The 10,349-nt window shown below is 39.5% G+C and overlaps 1 pseudogene; it reads right to left on the bottom strand.

Moving 5' to 3' along the window:
• Window positions 1-5,597: 5,597 nt before the first annotated feature.
• LOC134365416 (E3 ubiquitin-protein ligase makorin-2-like) lies at window positions 5,598-6,849 on the bottom strand (annotated as a pseudogene).
• Between the last annotated feature and the right edge of the window lie 3,500 nt (window positions 6,850-10,349).

Here is a 10,349-nt window from a genome sequence, read left to right as displayed (position 1 = left end):
AACAAAAACTGCGGGAGTTCACTACCACACGACCACCCTTACAAGAAATTCTCAAGGGAGTACTGGGTTTGGTTTCTGAAAAATAACTACCACTGCCATAAAAACCCAAGAAAAATCTAAACCCACTAGCATAATAAAAATGGCATTCATAAAGAGAAAAAACACAAACAAAAAGGCTATCTACAACTTAAGGAACCAACAAACACAGAAAACAAACAGTAAATCAGAAAGCAAGGAACAAAAGACACCTAAGACAACCAAACAACAATCAATAAAATGCTAGGAATAAATCAACACTTTTCAATAACAACTCTTAATGTAAAAGGCTTAAATTCCCCAATCAAAAGACACAGACTGACTGACTGGATTAAAAAGGAGGACCCAACTATATGCTGCCTACAAGAGACCCACCTCACCCATAAAGACTCACATAGACTAAGAGTGAAAGGATGGAAAAAGATTTACCATGCAAACAGAAAAGAAAAATGAGCTGGAGTAGCTATTCTTATATCTGACAAAGTAGACTTTAAACTAAAAACCATAAAAAGAGACAATGAGGGACACTACTTAATGATAAAAGGACTGATGCATCAAGAAGACATAACAATCATAAATATGTACGCACCCAATGTTGGAGCAGCCAGATTTATAAAACAAACTCTATTAGACCTAAAGAAGGAAATAGACACTAATACCATAATAGCAGAGGACCTGAACACCCCACTGTCAATACTGGACAGATCATCTAGGCAAAGAATCAGCAGAGAAACACAAGATCTAAACAATACTCTAGACCAATTGGAATTGGCAGATATCTACAGAACATTCCATCCAACAACCTCAGAATATTCATTCTTCTCATCAGCACATGGATCATTCTCCAGGATAGATCACATATTAGGTCACAAATCAAGTCTCAACAAATTCAAAAAAATTGCAATTATCCCATGTATTTTCTCAGACCATAATGGATTAAAACTAGAAATCAATAACAAATGAAATTCTGGAAACTATACAAACACATGGAAATTAAACAGCATTCTACTTAACGACATATGGGTCCAAGAAAAAAATCAAGCAGGAAATCAAAAAATTTATTGAAACTAATGAAAATAATGATACATCATACCAAAACCTGTGGGATACTGCAAAAGCAGTATTAAGGGGGAAACTTATTGCATTAAATGCTCACCTCAGAAGAATGGAAATATGGCAAGTGAACAACCTAACACTTCACCTTAAAGATCTAGAAAAACAAGAACAATCCAAACCTAAAGTTAGCAGACGGAAAGAAATCATTAAGATCAGAGCAGAACTGAATGAAATTGAAAACCAAAAAACAATACAAAAGATCAATTAATCAGAAAGTTGATTTTTTGAAAAGATAAATAAAATTGACAAACCATTAGCATGGCTAACAAAAAAAAAAAGAAGAGAGAAGATTCAAATAACAAAAATTAGAAATGAAAAAGGCGATATTACAACTGATTCATCTGAAATACAAGGAATCATTCGAGACTACTATAAACAACTATATGCCAACAAGTTTGAAAATCTGGAGGAAATGGATAAATTTCTGGACGCACACAAGCTCCCAAAACTGAGCCATGAAGATGTAGAAAATCTGAACAGACCAATAACAATAAAGGAGATTGAAGCTGTTATCAGAAGGCTCCCAAAAAAGAAAAGCCCAGGACCAGATGGATTCACAGCAGAATATTACCAAACATTCAAGGAGGAATTGACACCGATTCTTTACAAACTATTCCAAAAGATTGAAACGGACGCAAATCTCTGAAACCCATTCTATGATGCAAACATCATCCTGATACGAAAACCAGGTAAAGATATAACCAAAAAAGAAAACTACAGGCCGATATCCTTGATGAATATAGATGCAAAAATCCTCACTAAAATACTAGCAAACAGAATACAGCAACACATACGAAAAATCATTCATCACGATCAAGTGGGATTCATCCCAGGGATGGAAGGTTGGTTCAACATATGCAAATCAATAAATGTGATACACCATATTAATAAACTCAAACACAAGGACCATATGATCATCTCTATAGATGCTGAAAAAGCATTTGATAAAGTTCAGCACTCATTCATGACAAAGACCCTCTATAAGTTAGGTATAGAGGGAAAGTATCTCAACATAATTAAAGCCATATATGCCAAACCCACAGCCAATATCATCCTGAATGGGCAAAAGCTGAAAGCTTTTCCTTTAAGAACAGGAACTAGACAAGGATGCCCACTCTCACCACTCCTATTTAACATAGTGTTGGAAGTACTAGCCAGAGCAATCAGAGAAGAGAAGGAAATAAAGGGCATTCAGATTGGAAAAGATGAAGTCAAACTGTCCCTGTTTGCAGATGATATGATCCTATATATCAAACAGCCTAAAGCCTCTACAAAAAAACTCTTGGAGGTGATAAATGATTTCAGCACAGTAGCAGGATACAAAATCAACACACAAAAATCAGTAGCATTTCTATTCTCCAATAGTGAACATGCAGAAAGAGAAATCAAGAAAGCCTGCCCATTTACAATAGCCACCCCAAAAATAAAATACTTAGGAACTGAGTTAACCAAGGATGTGAAAAATCTCTACAATGAGTACTACAAACCACTGCTGAGAGAAATTAGAGAGGATACAAGAAGATGGAAAGATATCCCATGCTCTTGGATTGGAAGAATCAACATAGGGAAAATGTCCATACTACCCAAAGTGATATACAAATTTAATGCAATCCCCATCAAAATTCCAATGACATTTTTATCAGAAATGGAAAGAACTATCCAGACATTTATATGGAATAACAAAAGACCATGCATAGCCAAAGCAACACTTTGCAAAAAAAATAAAGCTGGAGGTATAACACTACCTGACTTTAAAATATACTACAAAGCTATAATAACCAAAACAGTATGGTACTGGCATAAAAACAGACACACTGATCAATGGAATAGAATAGAGAATCCAGAAATCAACCCACACACCTACAGCCATCTGATCTTTGACAAACGCACCAAGCCTATATACTGGGGAAGAGAGTGCCTCTTTAGCAAATGGTGCTGGGAGAACTGGATATCAATATGCAGGAGAATGAAACTAGACCCATATCTTTCACCATACACTAAAGTTAACTCAAAATAGACTAAAGAATTAAACATACACCCTGAAACAATAAAACTTCTTAGAGAAAACATAGGAGAGACACTCCAGGAAATAGGACTGGACACAGACTTCATGAATATGACCCCAAAAGCACAGGCAACCAAAGGAAAAATAAACAAATGGGATTATATCAAATGAAAGAGCTTCTGCACAGCAAAAGAAACAATTAACAGAGTTAAAAGACAACCAAAAGAGTGGGAGAAAATATATGCAAAATATACATCTGACAAAGGATTAATATCCAGAATATACAAGGAACTCAAACAACTTTACAAGAAAAAAACAAGCAACCCAATTAAAAAATGGGCAAAAGAGCTAAGTAGGCATTTCTCTAAGGAAGATATACAAATGGCCAACAGACATGTGAAAAAATGCTCAACATCACTCAGCATCCAGGAAATGCAAATCAAAACCACACTGAGATACCATCTCACCCCAGTTAGGATGGCTAAAATCCAAAAGACTCTGAACGATAAATGCTGGTGAGGTTGCGGAGAAAAAGGAACTCTCATACATTGTTGGTGGAACTGCAAAATGGTGCAGCCTCTATGGAAAATGGTACAGAGGTTCCTCAAACAATTGCAGATAGATCTGCCATATGACCCAGCTATCCCACTGTTGGGAATATACCCAGAGGAATGGAAATCATCAAGTCGAAGGTATACCTGTTCCCCAATGTTCATCGCAGCACTCTTTACAATAGCCAAGAACCAGCCCAAATGTCCATCATCGGATGAGTGGATATGGAAAATGTGGTACATCTACACAATGGAATACTACTCAGTTATAAAAACGAATGAAATACTGCCATTTGCAATGACATTGATGGACCTTGAGAGAATTATATTAAGTGAAACAAGTCAGGCACAGAAAGAGAAATACCACATGTTCTCACTTATTGGTGGGAGCTAAAAATAAATAAATAAACTCACACACACACACACACACACACACACACACACACACAAACCAGTGGGGGGGAAGAAGACATAACAATTACAATTCCTTGAAGTTGATACGACAAGTATACAGAAAGGACATTGTTGGGTGAGGGGGGGAGAGGGAGGGGGGGGAGGTTTCGGTAATGGGCCACAATAATCAATCACAGTGTATATCGACAAAATAAAATTAAGAAAAATAAATAAATAAATAAGAAAAAAAAAGGCTGAATGGAAAAAAATAAAATAAAATAAATCATTTTGGTTGGGAAAAAAAACCAAAAGAAATGTGCATACCTTAATGAAGAAAACTTTAGACTTCTGCTTCCATTTAGGATGTCGAAAGTCATTACAGAATATTGCTCCCACCTTCACAATGAGAACCAAGTCTTTTTATTTTTAATGTATTTTTTAAGTGCAAAACTATGTAAAAAACTAAAATACAGAAAATGCATTCATTCTCGGTGGAACAGCAGCAGAAGGAGAAAGCTTTCAAAGGTGAGAGTAAGAAGGAACAGTTAAAGTTTCAACAAATATCTGAAGGCTACATGTGGGCTGGCCTGATGGTTCACAACTGGAACTTCAGCCAAGACGGTCTACACCAACCAACCTACTCTTTCCAATATGGCTTCACGAAGGTCTCATGAGAAAGGTTGGGGCAGAGCATGGGATCTGAGAGTCCCCTGAAGCATGGTGGCCTGATGAAAGTTGAAGACATGGCAGGAAAACTGAGCATTACTTTTCTGAGTTTTTTTTTTTTTCCCCCTCTTGGAAAGCAGATGAAATTAATAGATCATGAAAAAAATGGCCAGAATTCTCCACTTTGTCTTACCCACCCTCTTTTCCCTGCAAACTTGTGCCCTCCCATTCATGAGTGACACTAATGCTCCCTCCCCACCACACCCCTTTCCCCTCCTCAAAAGTGACTGACATCTTTCTAATACTGTAGTTTAGTTTTCTCTGTTTAAAAAACCTTATATACATAAAAAGCACAGTGTGCTTCTTTTGTGTCTGACTTCTTTCACTCAACATTGTTTTTGTTTTTGTTTTTTGCTATAGAGGAATCCTTTTATAGGGAAGAAAGCTTCAGTAAGAAAAATGAATCTGCTGCTTTAGGGGCAGCTGCAGGTTTACTGTTTCTGGAGAGAAAAAGGTCAAGAAGGACAGGAGCCAGGTTTGTTTTAAAAGCAATGAATCAACACAGTCTGAGTGGCTAGCTGACTTGTCTAGTGCAACTACGATGTCAATTACAAAGAGAGCAATTCCATATACTTATTAGGTTATTTTATATCCTTCACTCTTCCCATGGCTGTAATAATGAAGAGTAGGCGAGACCAAGGGTAAGTACAACCCACTCAAATCCAAGCCTCATACTGTACCTTGGGCTGCAGCACCGGGAAGCTCTGCACACCCTGGCTTGGGAACATTTCAGCCGGTGCAGAACAAGATGTAGGAGGACCATCTACTCTTTAGGGTTCTGATGACTTCACTCCAGAAAGGTGCATGAAGAGGTCCCCAAGCTCTGTCATGTTGACATCTTCAGTGTTGGGGACATGCTGGTTTTCTTGGTTCTCAATGAAATCCCAGAGCCACACTGAATTGAAGAACCTCATGGTGCCTTCAGAACGGAGCTGTTTCTGAGGCTTCTCAGGTTCTGCGAGCCACCCACAAGGGTAGGCATGGCGGTAAAGGCATTTTCCTCCAAATGTGCAGGTCCCCTTGCCCTGTTCAAAGTACTTACAAGCTTATTTTCCTATCCCCTGTATGAAAGCTTCAATCAACTCATTCTTTTTATTCTGATCTTCTACCCAATACACACTTGGAATCACAAATTCTGATATCACACAGCATTCTGGACAAGACAATGATTGGGTTTTCAAACTGGTTGGCACACCTCCACTGCCAGAGGCAGGACAAGCAGTATGTGTGGTTACAGTTGGAGAGAATCCCAAATCTCCTCTTAGAAGCAGATGACTTCTCCAGGATCACTTCCATGCAGATACTGCACACTTTGTCTTGATTTGCCTGGAAGGCAAAGGCCTTTCCCATCTCCTGTTCAAATGTCGACATGCAGATCTTTTCATGAGCTTTCCTTTGCTCTGGGTCAAAGGGGTGCAGGACCCGTAGCCGACAGATTTCACACACTTCCCCATGCAGGCAGACACAGCCATCCCCAAACCAGCACTCCCCTGGCAGCTGCGTAGGGAGGGGCACAGCTGCTGCTCGCTGCTGCAGGAGCTGCTGGCCTCCAGGTCATCGAGGCCACTCCTGATGGCATCCAGATAGGAATGTGGCTTCATCTCCAGGCTGGGCTGGGCGTTGCTGCAGCCGACTGGACGGTTCACCACGCTCAGGTGAGTCTTCTCTTCAGCCATGCCAGACAGATTTTGGTCTCTAAGTACCAATGTTCTCTTTTCACCCTTCTCAGGTTTGTGTGAGTTCGTTTTCACAATAGATGCAGTAAGTTTCGAAGGAGGGTGAGGACTGTGGAACCCCGGGGAGGGCACACTGTGGAGCATGGTGCCCACAGCACCACCAGCTGCAGCAGAGGGCCTGGTGTGATCGTATCTGCAGAGCTCCTTAGGGGCAGTATCCTTTCTGATAGTATTTGCAGATGGTGGATGCCTTGCTGTTTGCCATGTAATGTGAGAAGAGGCACTGGCTTCCTTCCCGACACACGCCATGCATAAAATACCTGCAAGTGACCTGCTTGGTACTCATGGCAGTTAGGCTTGGGGGCAGTCGTTGCGCTGCCACCTCCTCCACCTCGGCTCGGCCCATCCCGCCTCAACATTGTTTTTATGAGACTCATTTATGTTGGTACAAATAGCTGTAATTTGTTTATGTTCCTGTAGAGTACACAGAATTGTTCATGTTGCTGTAGAGTATACAGAATTGTATCCACATCACAAATTATTTATCTATTTTCCTTTTGTTATCTATTTTCTAGTTTCCTGTTGAACATTTGGGTTGTTTCCAATTTTTTGGCTATTATGAATAATGCTGATAATGAACATTCTTGGACCTATCTCTTGGTGAAAACATGTACACATTTTTGTTGGCTGTTTACCTAAGAGTGAATTTGCTGGGTCAGAGGGTATTAGGTCCCCCAAACTGGTGGATACTCCTTCTGGTACTATGTAAGAGTTTTCACTGTTCTACATTTTCACCAATACTTGGCAGTGTCAGTGCTTTAAAATTAAACCATTCAGGTAGGTGTGCAGTGGCGTTTTATTGTGTGTGTTTTAAATTCTGTAAAAATCAAACATTCATAGAGAAAAGTGGCCAAATTATTACTATAGATCTTTGATGAATTTTCACAGGACAATGAATACACCATGTAACCAGCACTCACATTAAACAATAGAACATTACCAGCACCCAGGAATCCTGTGAAGCCCCTTTCAGGCACTGTCTGTCCCAAACGCAATCACTCTCCTCACTTCTAACACCGTGCATTAGTATAGTCTGTTTTGAACATTGAATGAAGGAAGTTAGACTACTCTTTTGTGTCTGGATATACATGTGTTTTTGCCCAACATGATGTTTGTAAAATGTACCTGTATATTTGGGTGTAGTCATAGTTTGGTCATTCTCATGGTTGTACAGTATGGTCACGTGCCACATAACAATGTTTTGGTCAACAATGGGGTGCACATGTGATGGTGTTGGGAGCACTAGGCTACACACCGCATGGCCTAGGTGTGGAGTAGTCTACACTGTCTAGGTTTGTGTACACTCTAGAACATTCGCTCAACCACGAAATCACCTAATGATGCTTTTCTCAGAACATATTTCTGCTATTAAGCAACGTCTGACTGTATTTAAGTCTGTGAATTTACCACGATTTATTTTTCCATTCTACTTTGAATGGGCACTTGAGTAATTTACAACTTTGGGTGTAATCAATAATGCTGCCCCAATCACGGGTATTCTGATATTTGTCCCCTAGTGAATGTATGTGTGCAGGCCTGTTGGGTGTATTGCTAGGAGTGGAATTGTTAGATCATAAAGTATACACATGTTCACACGAGTAGATAATGCCAGTTTTCCAAAGTGATACAATTTATACTCCTGCTAAAAGTAAAGAAGAGTTTTGATTGCTCCTTAATCCTGCCTAGACTTTAAAAATTTTTTTCTTTCCTTTTAGCAATTCGGGTGGGTGTTTAGTGATATCTTGAACTCCTTTTTGTATTTATCGGTCATTTGGATATTTTTTTGAAAATGAAGTCCTTGTCCAAGTCTCCTGTTTTCCTGTTTTGAAGGAGCTTCTTATATATTCTGAAGATGAGCCTCCTGTGAGTTACACGTGTTGGAAATATCTCCTCTCCCTCTGCGGTTTGCCTTCTCACTCTTTATACAATGAGTACTTTGAATTCCAGTCTTTATTAATGCAGTCAAATTTATTAGCCTTTTGTTTTATGATTAGTGTGTTTATGTACCAATTAAGAAACCTTTGCTTACCTCCAGGTCATGAAGATAGCCACCGATTTTGTCTCTGGAAGCCTTATTGTTTTCTCTCTTGCATTTAGATGTACAATCACCTGGAATTTTTTTTTCCCTGAATGGTGCAAGGCAGATTCATGGTTTATTTTTTCTATGTGGATAGTGAATAGACCCAGAACTATTTCTTGAAACAAAATCCCCTTGTGGGCTTGCTGATCTCACACATCTGACCTGGCCAGAGGCGTTGGCTGGTACCTCCTAGTCTGGCCAGAAGCTGCGTTCTGCTCCGTTTCATCTCACATGTGGCACAGAACCTCTCCCAGGTAACCAGAGTACAGAAGAAAAGACTATACTTGTTAATAACATGGGTATTGAAGGTTCAGGAATGCTGAAAGGGAATTACACACAGAAAATAACCTACAAGTACAGCACAGACCTAAACTTTCCCTAGGAACGCTTATCAGGCCAGCTGCTAGCCTGCCTCCATGTGGACAGATTCCTCATCCCCACCTTGAATCAGAGGTCTTTCCATGCCTCAGGGTCTGAGTCAAACAGGCTCCCAAGACCCCTAGAAGGAGGTTTTCCCCTTACTTGTCTCCACATCCCACATCCCCATTGTGCTCAGCCATTTATAATCTTTTTTTAAAAATATAGTTCTGTGGGAAAGATTAGTGACTAAGTATAGGGAAGTGTCTGAAGGGAGTCTGTAAGGCTTAGCTTTATAGATCTTTATTTTTTTCTTTTGGCAGCTGACTGGTAGGGGGATCTGAACCCTTGACCTTGGTGTTACGAGGCTGCACTCTAGCCAACTGAGCTAACCAGCCAGCCCTGGCATAGCTTTATGTATGGGTGAACACACAATGGTAAGTTCCGCAATAAAATCTAAATAATATTCAAATATTTAAATAAAATTTGAATAAACATTTAAATATTTAAATAAAACTGATATTTAAAATAAATTTATTTTTTTTTATTTTATTTATTTATTTATTTATTTATTTATTTATTTATTTATTTTTTTTAAATTTTATTTTGTCGATATACATTGTAGCTGATTAATGCTCCCCATCACCAAAACCTCCCTCCCTTCTCCCTCCCCCCCTCCCCCCCAACCATGTCCCTTCTGTTTGTTTGTTGTATCAACTTCAAATAATTGTGGTTGTTATATCTTCTTCCCCCCCCCCCGGTTTGTGTGTGTATGTGTGTATGTGTGTGTGTGAATTTATATATTAATTTTTAGCTCCCACCGATAAGTGAGAACATGTGGTATTTCTCTTTCTGTGCCTGACTTGTTTCACTTAATATAATTCTCTCGAGGTCCATCCATGTTGTTGCAAATGGCAGTATTTCATTCGTTTTTATGGCTGAGTAGTATTCCATTGTGTAGATGTACCACATTTTCCGTATCCACTCATCTGATGATGGGCATTTGGGCTGGTTCCAACTCTTGGCTATTGTAAAGAGTGCTGCGATGAACATTGGGGAACAGGTATACCTTCGACTTGATGATTTCCATTCCTCTGGGTATACTCCCAACAGTGGGATGGCTGGGTCGTATGGTAGATCTATTTGCAATTGTTTAAGGAACCTCCATACCATTTTCCATAGAGGCTGCACCATTTTGCAGTCCCACCAACAATGTATGAGAGTTCCTTTTTCTCCGCAGCCTCGCCAGCATTTATCGTTCATAGTCTTTTGGATTTTAGCCATCCTAACTGGGGTTAGATGGTATCTCAATGTGGTTTTGATTTGCATTTCCCGGATGCTGAGTGATG

The sequence above is a fragment of the Cynocephalus volans genome, chromosome 17 (genome assembly GCF_027409185.1).
Source record: "Cynocephalus volans isolate mCynVol1 chromosome 17, mCynVol1.pri, whole genome shotgun sequence".
In the NCBI taxonomy this organism is placed as follows: Eukaryota; Metazoa; Chordata; class Mammalia; order Dermoptera; family Cynocephalidae; genus Cynocephalus; species Cynocephalus volans.
The sequence above is the reverse complement of the archived record's forward strand: the minus strand, read 5'-3'. Positions and strand labels throughout refer to the sequence as shown.